At 34.9% G+C, this 15,732-nt stretch overlaps 1 pseudogene; it reads right to left on the bottom strand.

Annotated features, from left to right (window-relative positions):
* Window positions 1-337: 337 nt before the first annotated feature.
* On the bottom strand, window positions 338-14,114 carry LOC134692523 (sialin-like; annotated as a pseudogene).
* Between the last annotated feature and the right edge of the window lie 1,618 nt (window positions 14,115-15,732).

The raw sequence follows: 15,732 nt of genomic DNA, 5'->3' as shown, positions 1-15,732 counted from the left end.
TGTTTAGATCTATACTGATTTCCAATTTGTTTTCTTCAAATTAATAAATATAAATATTATATGAACCATCCTCTTTGGTATCTTTCCTCTCTCTTTTGTGAATGGTTGAATTATACTTTTTTATCGTTTTTTTGTATTTTATCCATGCCACTCTTTCAGCAGATTAAAGAAATGTTGCAACGACTCTTTGAGGGATCAATGTGCACTAGTCGCAGCATGGCAATATTTCTACCGCATCCAACAAACTATATTTTTCTAGAAACAGTCTAGAACACTGGTTTCCGCTAGACCTACCTTATAAGCTTGTAGAACCTATGTGTGCCTTGTGTAATAACTGTCATTTTTTTCCTGTCCTGAAAATCCATGAAATATTTGCCACTGGACATGAAGCAAGCACCAATCAATGAAACAATATTTCGTAAGATTCTTTATTTGAATTATTCATGTTAAATCATTTTAATTTTGTTCACCTGCAGCTTCAGTCTTACTCTTTTTGGCAAAATCAGAAATAGGACAATTTGTAGAAGAAATTTAACTTCAAATTGTAAAGATATATTTAAATAATTGGTCAACATGGTTACAATTAAAACTAGACAAAAAAACGATAAAAAAGTATAATTCAACCATTCACAAAAGAGAGAGGAAAGATACCAAAGAGGATCCTTCGCCCATTCCTGAATCTCGCCACTTGAGAAAAATCCAAATACCACCATTCCAACTACACAGAAAGCTGCACATACATAAAACACGTTCCTCCACTCTTCTGGACTATCCTGTATATATATGATACAAAATAATGTATAACAAAAAGTTAATAATACAAACAATAAACAAAATATTTAAAAAAATATGTCAACATTAATTTCATTGCATCTAGTGTGGTCATAGGGCAGAGACAACTACAAATAATATAACCATTATATAGATAATACATTCTAAGCTTTAATGATTTTGCATTACACTAACATGTTTTTGTCTATACTAAGCCACTGTACCATACAGTTCAGGTGTATAAAATTGAGAATAAAAATGAGGAATGGATCAAAAAGACAACAACCCGCCCAAAGTGCAGGGAAAAAGCCGAAGGACACCAGTTTTTAATACAGTGAGAATATCCCGCATCTGGAGGCGTCTTTTATAAATGGAAATACAACATAAATTCCTTAATATGTAGAAAACACAAACAAATTATGTATTAAGTTGGAACAGACTACCGGTATACAATTGTATGCTCATTAAACCTTCAAAGTTGAGTCAGTTTTATTTTATAATTAGTAGAATTAAAAGTGGGCAAACTGGGAGTGAACCTAACAGGTAAACAAAAAAAATGTTTTGCTTTAATTGTTATCCTGTTACCACTCTTCTATGTTGAGCAAGGTGTATTATGTATATTTCTATTTTGCGTACCAAATTATTTTGCTGTCCTCTTCAAGGTTTACGTTTAAACTATGTCTCCGTTTTCTTTAAGAATTAGAGACAATGCTTTAGATTATAACAACTTAAGTTTCATTGTTTAGGTGTTAATTTCCGGATAAAAATATGTACATTGTCGGAAAATATATGATTTATTTGCACTCGATGCGAAACAGGGAAAAGCTGAGCTAGACCCTCTTTTCGACCAGTTTCAAAAGCTTATTTCTTCCGACAATGTACCTAAAAGAAAACCGACGAATTATAACAGAATAAATTAAATTCTTATATGATTTGCATATTTGGGAATACGTTGATATGATTGGTCGAAAGGACTTTCGGTAGTTGATCTTGACGTTGGTTATTTTTCGATAGACGATGTTGACCGAACTTCTTTTCGTAACGAATGTAAACAAGATGGCGGCTATAATAACGATAATAGAAACTTTAATTTCACTGAATGATATGGTACTTATTTGGTGTAAATTCTCAAGCTACTAAGGGGGCCACGCCAGGCACAGTGGTAAAGATATGATACTTACGTTTGATGTTAATGCTCCAGCTACTATAGGGGACACAATGCAAGGCACAGTGATAAAGATATGATACTTACGTTCGTGTTAAGGCTCCTACTACTATAGGGGACACAATGCAAGGCACAGTGATAAAGATATGATACTTACGTTCGTGTTAAGGCTCCTACTACTATAGGAGCCACCATACCAGGCACAGTGGCAAAGGTATGGTATATACGTTTGGTGTTAATGTTCCAGCTACTATAGGGGCCACCATGCCAGGCAGAGTGGCAATGATTTGGTACTTACGTTTGGTGTTAATGCTCCAGCTACTATAGGGGACACAATGCAAGGCACAGTGATAAAGATATGGTACTAATGTTTGGTGTTAATGCTCCTACTACTATAGGGGCCACCATACCAGGCACAATGGCAATGGCATGGTACATACGTTTGGTGTTAATGCTCCAGCTACTATAGGGGCCACCATGCCAGGCAGAGTGGCAATGATATGGTACTTACGTTTGGTGTTAATGCTCAAGCTACTATAGGGGCCACCTTACCAGGCACAGTGGCAAATATATGGTACTAATGTTTGGTGTTAATGCTCCAGATACTATAGGGGCCACAATACCAGGCACAATGGCAACGGCATGGTACATACGTTTGGTGTTAATGCTCCAGCTAATATAGGGGCCACCATGCCAGGCAGAGTGTCAATGATATGGTACTTACGTTTGGTGTTAATGCTCCAGCTACTATAGGGGCCACCATGCCAGGCACAGTAGCAATGATATGGTACTTACGTTTGTTGTTAATGCTCAAGCTAATGTAGGGACCACCATGCCAGGCACAGTGGCAATGGTATGGTACTTACATTTGGTGTTAATGTTCCAGCCACTATAAGGGCCACCATGTAAGGCACAGTGGCAATAATATGATACTTAAGTTTGGTGACAAGGCTCCTGCTACTTTAAGGGCCACCATACCAGGCACAGTGGCAACAACATGGCACTTACGTATGGTGATAATGCTCCAGCTACTATAGGGGCCACCATGCCAGGCACAGTGACAATGGTACGGTACTTACGTTTGGTGTTAATGCTCCAGCTACTTTAGGGACCACCAGGCACAGTGGCAATGATATGGTGCAGTTACCTATAGTTGTGAATGTCTTTGTCATGTTCGTCTCTTGTGGACAGTTATCTGATTGGCAATCATACCACATCTTCTTTTTTATACTTATGTTTGGTGTTAAGATTCCAGCTACTATAGGGGCCACCATGACAAACACAGTGGCAAATATAGTGTACATATACTTCCGTTTGGTGTTAATGCTCCATCTTCTATAGGGGTCACCATGCTAGGAATAGTGGCAATGGTATGGTACTTACGTTTGGTGTTATTGCTCGAACTACTGCCACCATACCAGGTGTTAAGGCTCCTGCTAGTCTACTATAAGGGCCATTATATCAGACACAGTGGCACTACATGGTAATTACGTTTGGTGTCAATGCTCTAGCTACTATAGGGGCCACCATGCCAGGCACAGTGACAATGGTACGGTACTTAGGTTTGGTGTTAATGCTCCAGCTAATTTAGGGGCCACCATGCCAGGCACAGTGGCAATGCTATGGTGCGGTGACTTATAGTTGTTAACGTTTGTGTCATGTTGGTCTCTTGTGGACAGTTGTCTAATTGGCAATCGTACCACATCTTCTTTTTTATACTTACGTATGGTGAAAATACTCCAGCTACTATAGGGGCCACCATGCCAGGCACAGTGACAATGATATGGTACTTACGTTTGGTGTTAATGCTCCAGCTACTATAGGGGCTAACATGCCAGGCACAGTGGCAAACGTATTAGTTATACCAAACAATACACCAGCATATCTGATAATAAAAATTAAGTATAACTGAAATGTTAACTATTGAAGGAATATTATTTCAAACTTACATTCAAAAAGACCCAACCAAACAACCTCTTTCTAACACCGGTTAGAGCGGAATTCTTTGCAAAATTTGGTTTACTATCAATATTAAACTTATAGCTTTTCATGCATTTTCAGAACCTAACATAAAAAAGTGCAAACATCATATTGAGTTTAAGCTTGCACGATGGAGTTTGATACACTTTGTTTATTAAAGGATTTTGTTTTTAGAACTGAGAATTTAACATAAAAATTGTGAGGGAGTACAGAAACCCCTGATTTGTATTTATGAAAGTTTAAAATTTGTTTCGACTGCAAACGTTAGAAAAACCACAGAATTATTTTGCAATTTGACTGTGATTTTCTATTTATAATTAGCATGCAAATAAAAGTTAAGCAAGCAATATTAAACACACAAATTTTGATTTTAATGTGTGGTGTTTGGTGTTTTAACGCCACTTTTGAGCACCGCATTTATGCTATTTTGTGGTGGCCAGTTTTAATTAGCGTAGGAAAGCCTGAGTGCTAGGAGAAAACCAACAACATTCGATAGGAAAACTGACAATCCTAGTCAATTAAGATTGGAGTCGAGTGTGCACCTTTTAAGGTGTTAAGGAGGAAATGCTAAAATGAATTCAAACATTAACAGTATTACACTCAGTGGTGAGAAGTAGAACTACATGTGGTGGTATACCTCAATGAGACAGCAATTCAACAAAAAGAACATACCAAATGACAAAGATTAATGTACAACTTACTTTGGGCCAAAGTCTACATGGTTAACGACGTATCCAGCCCTATGAAATCCGGTAAACATAACAGCTATCGAGAGAAAAGCAACAGCTATATTACGCTGATCACATGACACAAAGCCTGTACCAATCAAAAAGGCGCCTGATCCGATAAACGCTGAAACAACATATTATATTTACATAATATTGAATATGGTATGATTGTATATATGAGACATTTGCAGAAATATAACCAAGGGTAGTTCAAAGTCATAAGTCGAAAACAAACTAACAACGCCATGACTAAAAAATAAAAAGACATCCCGTTTATCAGTTAACTAGGGTTCGGTCGGGAGTCCCTCAATTATTTATACTATAATTATTTACAGCCATTTGTCTCTATTGTTTGCCTATTATTCTGTATTAATAATGTTTTGTCCGGTATTCACTATTTTCTTTTGTATATTTTTTCACCCCAATATTTTCTTTTTTTATGTATATTTAAACACCCCGATAGTCTGTACATGTTTACTTTATATTATTGTCCTTTTTTTTCTTTATTCTTATTACGTTTTGGTCCATAATTCTATATATTCTTTAAACCCAATCTAGACAATCATTAATGGGCAATTAAGGTAGAGTAGCGTTTTAAATTGTGAACTCAAGGTTTGAATATAACGCAAAATTGTAATTTAAAACAAATACATGTATATCATAATATATATAAGGTGTAATACCTACGCTGCACCATAATCGTCTTGTCGCTGTAGTAGATAATAACTGTTTCGATCGCATCAGATCTGCTATTAATCCTACCCCTAAGCCTGACACAGCTTGACACACATATGGTATAGCAGATAACACTCCATTCTATAATTTAATAAATAAAATGTATCGGGTCATCAGCTTTTAAATTGTAAGGTCTTGAAAAAAGGAACCATTTCACAAAAGTTGAATTGGACTTCTATTGACATCTAAAGACACAATAAAATAAAAAAGTACAAAATTTTTATCCTATATAAATGTAAAAAAAACTTACACTTTTGAGGTTAAACTTCAGGACTGCTTTCATGAATGCAGGCAAACTTGTTAGCAGAGTATAATTTATCCAGTTATTACAGACATGCGCAGTTATACAAGCAATAACGGCTGGTGACTTCGCTATTGCAACCCATGGGACTGTTGATGACTAGAATAAATGGATGTTTATTATAAAATAACACAAATACATGACGTCAGAAAACTCGAAATAGAAGTTCATAAACCAACCATTTAGTCTTAGATGCATGTTTTTTTTTCTTCATTAGTTGCTAGTGGTTATGAACCAACTGTCAGAAACTGCGAATATCCTCTGTACCTTGTGTCTTTTTGTTGTTGGTATAAACAAGTACCCGACCACGTCCACTTTATGTTTTTGTTAGTTTTATTTCAACCGTAATGTATAGGTCGCTCTTATATTGTACTGTAACACCACTGTCCCATGTTAGAGGGTGGGTTGGGCACTGCTGACATGTTCCCACCCCATTCTGAATGTGTCTGTCCCAAAGGAGAAGCCTGCAATTTAGTGAATGTCCTATTTGCTGTATATTATATTCAATTTTTGCTTATTGTTATTTAACATAAATAAGGCCGTTATTTTTTTTTTAAATTGTTTTGTATTAGTTTTTTGTAAATTCGGAACCTTTAGAGCTAGTTATGCAGTATTGGTTTGCTCATTGTTTAAAGGCCAAACGGTGACCTGTAGTTGGTAATGGTTTTGGCATTTGGTTTCTGAGGAGAGTTGTCCTATTGGCAATCTTAACGTCAATTTTGTGTTTACATTTGATATGGGGTTGTTTTAAAAAAAGTTTTGTTACTTTTGCTCGCACCTTGTCAAAAAATATCACATTGGCCTTGTCCGCAAATTATCAAAAAATATCATAGGGACCTAATATATACTATGCTATGGTTCCGAAGCTATGGATGCGAATGGGAGCTTACAGAATAGAGAAAAAGGGCAAAATTTATAAAGAATGGAGAATATGGACAAAAAATGAATAGAGAAAAAAGAGGTTCTAAACTATAAGTAATGAAATGACAACAAAGTAGGGGTTAGCGGACATTTATTTCTATTGACACCAAATGGATAATTATATCTAATTCATCCAATCTAAAGTTTTCTTTGTATTCATTCGTCTATATGTCTTTTAATTCTAGTTTATACTGTTATATGCGTTTCTCCGTCTCATGCTTTTGATCTTTTTAATAGTTAAATTCACTTACTCTTTTTGTGTTGTCATATTCTATGCTATTATTTATATAGTCTCGTTCTGCTTTACTGATCCAGGGATGGTTTGATGGTGTATCGCGAACAAGTACAAACCATGCAACAACCCATATACAGGCTAAACCACCTATAATTTAAAAAAAAAGTACAGCCTGGTTGAAGACCACAGTTATTACAACAACCCATAAACAGGCTATACCACCTATAATTGAAAAACAAGTACAGCTCAGACCATACGACAACCCATATACAGGCTAAACCACCTATAACAGAAAAAACATGTACAGCCAAGACTATACACACTGTAACGTGCTTCACTCTGATGAAGACATTCTTCAAAGATCTTATTTTGCATTTCATAGGCAGATCAGCAAGTTTAGCAAAACCATCAAAAATAAAATATCAAAGAGGGACTAACTTCTATCCTACCATTGATTCATTTATGTTCATGGGTACTAATTTTCGTGTATTGAGGAAAAATTGCATTTTCGTGCATATTTTTCAAAAGTTTACACAAAAAAGGTGTGTAAAGAAAAACTAATCGGTTTTCAAAAATAACACATCAAACCACCTTATACATGTAGCATTAATGAGTCGACCAATTATTGGCAAATTATTGAGCCACTACTATTCAAAAACTCTCACTGTAGTACTTACCAGTAATATAAAATATAGACCCCCATCCATTATCAAAGCCGTATTCACATAAGTACCCGGATGAGGCAAATGTTCCTACGTTACCAAACATGGTTCCTGCAAATTGCACAATAGTTTAAATACATTTACAACTCAAAATACTGAAGTACTCAACATCGAATGACCACAAGTTCTACGTATTTATCATGTTCATTACTCGGTTAAAAACCCAAAACGAAAGTAACGTTATTAAAATCTAGGCGAAAGTAGTACACCGGAAAGCCCTCACGGTCATCCACCGTAAAAACAGTATAATATAAAAAATCCGAATACTAAAGTCATTTCGGTGTTAAGATCCATACACATCAAATAAACTTGATGTATTTCCTCATTGTAGGAAATTGTGGTTTAAACCTGATTTTATAGCTAGCTAAACCACTCACGTGTATGCCAGTCGTAAAGAATCATATTCAAAACATTGTAATAAGCATTGCGAATAATGATGAACACAACTAATTATAGTTTAGTTAAATTCCAATAATTTCTTCTCGGTCAGTTTAAGAAAGAAAAAAACGGTTTTCAAATGTATACGTCCGGTTCAGATGCAAGTAAATGTAGTAAAATAGTATAATTGTATCAGTTTTGTATGAAATCAAATTCATTCCATACGACACCAGATCAAGATTAATTTGTTTAGGGGTCTGGTGAAGGATGTATCCGGTTTCTGGAGTTTCTCGCTGCATTGAAGACCCATTGACGGCCTGTGTGCTGTTTTCTCCATTCTAAATTTTACTGTACACAAACTATACAGAGTTTTCTGTACTGACCTAGATAAGAGACGGTGACTAGTTTGCTACGTTCTAAAGGAGGTGCCCATCGCCCCCACATAGACTGCATTGCTGGGAAAGAAACTCCCTAGAAACAAATAGAATATTTTGATACGATAACGAGGTATCTAGCAATACTAAAGATTTGATTATTTTATCCACGTGTCACCAATATTACGAACGAATATCCTTTCATCAATTGGATTTATTTGCAGAACAAACTGTTCATTTGTATAAACCAAAAGTTTGTAAAAGACAGACATACGATACTAAAAAGATAGTCTCTTAACTCATAAGTCGAAAACAAACTGACACTGACAGAGCAAAAAACGAAAAACGACCAACCTTTCAAGACTAACAACAGTCTTCAAAACACAATATAGAAAACTGATAAATGACCAACAATTATCTCTTCAAAATAAAAAGGAGTTGATCTTAAGTGCTACAGAAATGCATTGTAAGAATTAAAGAGACATTTACAACAATTGGAATTCCAACTTTAGTATTTCTGTGATTTTTTTTTACGCGATAAATAAATAAAGAGATGTGATATGATTGCCAATTAAACAACTACCTAACAGAGACAAATGAAGCGGATTTGTATTTTGTATGCATGTTATTCGAACAGTTTGTGAATGTCTCACTTTTTTGCGTGTATCTAACGACTCTTTCTTACGGTTTGTTCACTTCATTTTCTCTGTTAGATACATTTGTAGTTTTTAAATTGGAAATCATATCACATCTCTATATTTAGTTTCTCGTGTAAAAATAAAATTACAAAAAACTGAAGTCCGAGGAAAATTCCAAACGTAGAAAATGGTGGATTGCACATGGTTTTATAGCGCTAAACCTCTCATTTGTACGAAAGTCGCATAAAATTTGTGTTTGTCAGAAACCTTTGTCATTGCTGTCTTTTGATACATCTGAATGTTTTGTACTTTTTAGAAAAAGTGATGATGGCATTTCTTTGAATATCTCTGTAGAATCATTTATTTTTAGCATGAGCAATTAGGACAAGGGTTTATATTTAAACGTTGACTTTTTTATGTCGTTTTGTCAGTTTTTTTGTTTTTTTTTCGGTATTAAGCTATGACTAGTCCATACTACCATACTAGTTTCCAGTAGGGTCTGTGATGGTGAATCTGTATTCATTTGAACAAGATATATGTTAACAGGTTATTCGTCTTTTTATTATACCGTGATGTCCTACTAGTTAGGATTTTCTGTTTCTCTATATCATAGGATATCGTTTTGTTAATGGAAATGAAATAATGAGTTGTATCGGTTTGTGACACAAAATAACTAAGCGTACATGAAAACGACAAAAGAATAGAAACATCGCGTTTGTATTGCTATTCTTTATATCAAAGTCCCAATACAGTCATCAACATCGAGCATAAAGCTTCACCTCACTGTAGTACCAAGACGGCCATACCCTTAAAATGCAAAGGCTAAAGAATTTCATATTATTTATTGATATTTACATGAGGTAGATTCTGCGTATAATGCTTTTTTTCTCACCCGAACTAAATATTAATAGTTTGTCAAAAAGTTGCAGATATCTCAAATCATGTATCTTACCGTTGCTAATCCAAGCAGAACTCGGAGAACGTAAACCAGGATAACTGATACTCTTGCGCACGCAGGCATCAACAGTGTACACAGGCATGCTACTGCCATAGCGGTACCAAATACTCGTCGTCCACCAAATCTGTCGGACAAATAGCCACCAGGAATTTGAGTAACAATATACCCATAGAAAAATGAAGCAAGTAGGGTCGATTGGATTTGTTTTTCCCATTCAAACTCAGCATGCTGCAATGGTCAATAAAAGTATTAATTCTTTATGCACTTGTGAAAAAAGTTGTAAAAACAAGTTAACTATACATTGTTTGCTTTAATAGGGCTGGTTTTTGGTTTGAGGTATATAAATTAAATGTAAAAAAATACAATATGTAGCCATGGCTTCCATTTCAATATCTATAAATTAGAATATTTTTCAGTATTCCAATGAAATCTGTTGTAGTATGTCTATTTTGGGTACTGACATGATGTAAAGGTGTACTTCATCTTGGATTTCAAATTCAAATTCGCCTTTTCAGAATCTAAAGGACTATAAATAATCTTATTGTTCACCAAAACGAAAATAACGTCACGTCATTGGTTGAACTTCAATTGTTAAGAACGTTTTAAACCAATCAAAACGTTTTGGTGTACGCTTTTTAAAATGTTACCGAGAATGTATGAGATTTTGAAACGGCGAATTGATAATGATTGATTTCTGTTTGTAGACCGTCATGTGACAAATATCTCACCCATTGTTAGGATGATAACAAAACTACTGGGTTCAGTCCATTGAGGAACACCTGTACGAGGGTTGATTGTGGTGAATTGTAGGAGATTGCTCTGCTTATAAAGAGCATTTATTTGATAGAGACTAACATTCAATCTACAAACTGGCCACGCAATGACAGGTCAAACAGGCCTTGAAAACGATATTGACATTCAAAAGTACTAATCGGTACAACTTGGAGATATGTTTTGAGCGAAAAACGGGACTGGCGTTAAAGGTCAACGTGACAAATTTTTCCCTTAAATTTCCCTTATTTTTGATTAGAAGATAAGTTTTTAAAACGTAAAGTCTAACCTTTAAAGCAAGTTGTGCTAATACTTAATAACTATAATTGATTACCTGATTAAAAATTTCTCTTTCCGCAGCTTTGCCTGAACATGTAGATGACGTTTCATTGATATAACTCATGTTGTTTGATTATGACGAATTCAAAGATTTTACCATACAAACTATAGCAACACTAAAGTTCACACGTAATGCATAGACAAAAACAAAACCGAAGAATCCGGTAAACGCTAAAATCCAACGCTGTGAACAGCAACACGGTGCATCTGAAAAAAAATATTAAATTATGGTCTTGTAGATATTCAAGAAACTTTCTTAATTAAAACTTACTTTATTTACATTTTTATGGTGATAATCTAAACAATGTTGATCTAAATACATACTTGTTTTGATTATTTATTGATGTTTGTGATAATATCCGTAACAGTTATACACCGAAGGAAAGGGGTGTATGGATATATACCGAGGGAAAGGGGTGTATGGATAAGAAACCCCGTCGGCCGCAGTGGTTTCTTATCCAGACACGCCGTATCCCGAGGTGTATAACTAACTTACACCCCATTCTTAACTTAATATAGTTAACATTAATTATTAAAAACAAAAGCAATATCAAACCATGATTTATAAGATTGTTATATTTTATTACATGAAACCTCACTTGTAATTTTTTTTTAGGTTATCTTCGCTCAAACTTTGACAAGTGAGTATATTTTACAAATGTCAAGTTATTTTTTTTGCATAATCCAATTACATCCATGGTTCAATATGGACCAGCAGGTAAAGGTTGACCGTATTGTGTATTCCTTTTACAAACAGAAAATACGTCATGGTCCTTGTATGCAGTTGTCAATATGGAAGGGTATGAGACGGACGACTTTTTTTTGGCAAGCGTTGGATTTTGTAGAAGAGACTAGAGATAAAGGCAATATTATAACCCAAAGTGCTTACGTGTATCAGTTTAATAAAGGTAATCATAACTTAATTTTTTATCTGGCGGTTTTGTACATGTAGGAACAAACCCCCCTATCGTCGAGAAAAAATAATCATTCATATTCGGACCTACAAAGGGATAAGTGTGTCTTCAATGGAAACCTAACTACCAGACACGCTCAGTATGTACAAAAAAAAACAGATTTAATATTTCGTAAATCTCCCTTTTTTGGGTCAGGGGCTGATCCAGCTGGGGGTTATCAACTCAACAGAAATGGGGTTGGTTTCCAATACATCGATCTTTTAAATCGGTTCCAAACAGCGGAACCCTACCCCGAATCGGTCATTGGATAACGAGCTAGAACCCCCTTTTTTAAAAAAAAAGATCAATGCTTTAGAATAGAGACAAATGATTGGAATAAAAAAATATTACTTTCAGCACAGGATTATTTTTGTCTTCAAAATAGATGCTTATTATTTTTTTCGCAATTGAAATTTCTTAAAATGTTTTTTTTTTATATTTTGAAACAATTTGTAGTGAACACTATTGATAATTTCTTATGTTCATGCTATTCAAAGAATAATCAATTTCTATTGTTACGGATAACAATGGACTTTGTTTGCGGGATGTAGAAGCAGGGGTTTCCAGAAACCCCACTCGTCACAGCCTGTGGTCAAATTCCATTGGTATTCGTAACTATAGATCTGTTCAATTTACACTTGTTTCAAAAATAGAAACTATGAAGTATAACAATAGAACTATGGTGTAAGCGTAATTTGACGGTTACAAGTCAAAAACGCAAGTCACGCGTGGGTAGAACTATCTGTGGTAATAATACACCGGAATGCCCTCTCGGTCATGTACGGTGTCCTTTGAGGGTCCGGATTGGATTTCTTCATGTTTTTATATTCTTTTTTTTTCAGACAATCTTCTCTTTTCGTAAACGTTTGTCCATTATTTCTTTATACTCTATGTTATATTAACACCTTTTTATTTTATATAATTCTATTTTAGGAACTACTAAACTAATGTTGGTCATGAATTCTGCATTTCTTGTCCATTCATTTTTATTTAACATGTGCATTTCTTTAAAATTGCTTATATCAACTTTTTTGCGAGGGTATGGAACAGTTTATGTGACAGCCATTACAACTAATGCGGAGTTCACACATTGCCGATTGTTGCTCCCTTTTGAGAACAGACAGCGATACGACACGAAAAGTGAAAAAGTCGGATAATATCCTCAATTATCTGGAATGTCCTATCATTGTCTGACCGCAGTCGTTTATGTTCGTAACAGATTCCAATGGGTTGGGAAGGATCCAAATAGTTTGGCGAAGCACCCCGATAGTTAGATGCGTCCCGTAACATTCGGTGGAACTCAGCCGATTTAGTCTAGTCGGATTGCAATCATGTCTACCAGATAACCTCCAGACAAATTCTGCAGTGTCGGATCAGAATCCTTACAATGTTCTGTGTATTCTGGTGTCCTGTGGAACGGGAATGATCTGTAAAAATATGTCCTTGCTGTTTTTCTGCCGATTGAGTCCAGATTGCTTCTAGATCTTGTCGATTGCGAACCGTTTTTGCCGAAACCGTTCCAGAACAGTCCCGTTATCAATACTAAATTCGTCTATGATACCCATATCAGAGTCCTGACAGTTACAGAATACAATACGGCTGATACCAGAAAAAGCCATTTGCAATGCGATAGAGCGGACCGTGATAGAATTACGTTCCGACAGTACCTGATCATTCTGAGTATGCCGACAGCGTCGGTTGACTGTCTGATCTTTGTCGGATTATGTTCGGTAGAATCGGGACGCAGTCGTGACGGACTCGGTCGAACTTTACCAGGCGAAGGATACAAATTGGATTAAAAGCGGATGGAGAACGGGATTATCGGATAAATTCGCTTGGAAACGGTTGAATATTGTTGCTTCCTGGACAATATCTGATTGTTGTCGTGATTAAATTATTTGTTTTTTAAATTTTAATTAAAATTTGAATTTCCATCCACGATTCAAAGGATATTGGTCAGAGTTTTGACAAATTGTTATCGGGAATGGTTCTGTCAAGGACGGCAGTAGAAATCGTGAATGTGTGACCCCAGCTTAGACCAGTAATGTCGCGAAATCGATTGAATGGCTTTTTATTTACATGTATGAATTATATTAAAAAAAGGTTTTTACCTGTTTCATTAACCTCTTCAACCTGTTTACCCATTTTGATGTTATCATTAGACTGATAAGTTAAACGTAAAATTATTTAGAAGTAGGGTCATATCTGACGAGATTAGAAACGGTGGAATTGTAAATGAATAGAATTGTCGGCACATATATTATCTTTGTATATCTATTATTAGTACTTAAACTTTCCTCTTTTTCATTGAAGACCTTTTGTTTTTCCTCCTCCAAATTTATCAGACGAGTTGTTCTGATTTTTTTGTATCGCAAAAAGCCGCGTTGATGTTTGGTAAATGATATTGAATATTACATTGTAGAAAAAAACCCTCAACCAACACTTTTCTTTGTAAGTTTTATCTCCTGAAACACTATCTGTCTTTAATCATTCTACTATTTTGCAACTGTACAAATGACAAATACATAAAGGCAATAGTAGTATACCGCTGTTCAAAATTTATAAATCAATTGAGAAAAAAACAAATCCCGGTTACAAACTAAAACTGAGGAAAACACATCAAATATAAGAGGAGAACTACGAAACAACAGAAACACAACATAACAATGTAACACACATAGAAACGAAGTACAATATAACAATAGCCGTTTTCTGACTTGGTAGAGGACATGTTTTTGTTGCATGCCAAACCTCCCGCTTTTATTGCAATGTTTAATATAACATTAAAATGACAAAATAACATGACAGAACTACAATAATAAACACGATAAAGGAGAACATATAGGACAGAGACACTCACAAATAATATCTAACAAAAGGTAACAGGTTTAAAATTTAATACGCCAGACGCGTAATAAGTAATGAATGATATAAGGTGACGAATAAAGGGGAACACTAAATGATATAAACAAAATAAATTGATATGAATTATTACATTGATATTCTTGTTTGAATTCTTTTGTATTTCTTGTAGATTATATTTTACACACCAATCACCAGGGAAAATATGGAAACACTGAACTGCTTCGTACACGAACACCATCATACATAAAAACCGACTATTGGAAAACAACCGTCATACTCATTATTTGGAACGGGTCATTTAAAAAAAAAATGTATGTTGAGCCTGTTTTATGGCTAGTGAAACTGCTCGCTTATATTGCAAGGTAAAATACCGGTAAAATGACATCATTACGTGACATGAATACAGTATCAATAAATATAAACTAGAGGCTCTAAAGAGACTGTGTCGCTCACATTGGTCTATGTGCATATTATACAAAACCCACAGATGGATTCATAACAAAATTGAATTTTGGTGATGGTGATGTGTTTGTAGATCTTACTTAACTGAACATTCTTGCTACTTACAATTTATTTTATCTATAATAAACTTGGTCCTTTAGATACAGAGGAAAATATTTTGTGTAAATTTACAAAAAATTACCAAATTAATGAAAATTGGTAAAAATTGACTATATAGGGTAATAACTCCTTAAGAGGTCAACTAATCATTTCGGTCATGTTGAATAATTTGTAGATCTTACTTTGCTAAACATTATTGCTGTTTACAGTTTATCTTTTACTACCTATAATGGTGTTCAAGATAATAACCAAAAATGGCAAAATTTCTTTAAAAATTAACAATTGGGGGGCAGCAACCCAGCAACCAGTTGTACAATTCATCTGAAAAGTTCAGGGC

This window comes from Mytilus trossulus, chromosome 12, assembly GCF_036588685.1.
Source record: "Mytilus trossulus isolate FHL-02 chromosome 12, PNRI_Mtr1.1.1.hap1, whole genome shotgun sequence".
Classification (NCBI taxonomy): domain Eukaryota; kingdom Metazoa; phylum Mollusca; class Bivalvia; order Mytilida; family Mytilidae; genus Mytilus; species Mytilus trossulus.
Note: the sequence above shows the minus strand (reverse complement) of the source record. Positions and strands in the feature narration are given on the sequence as shown.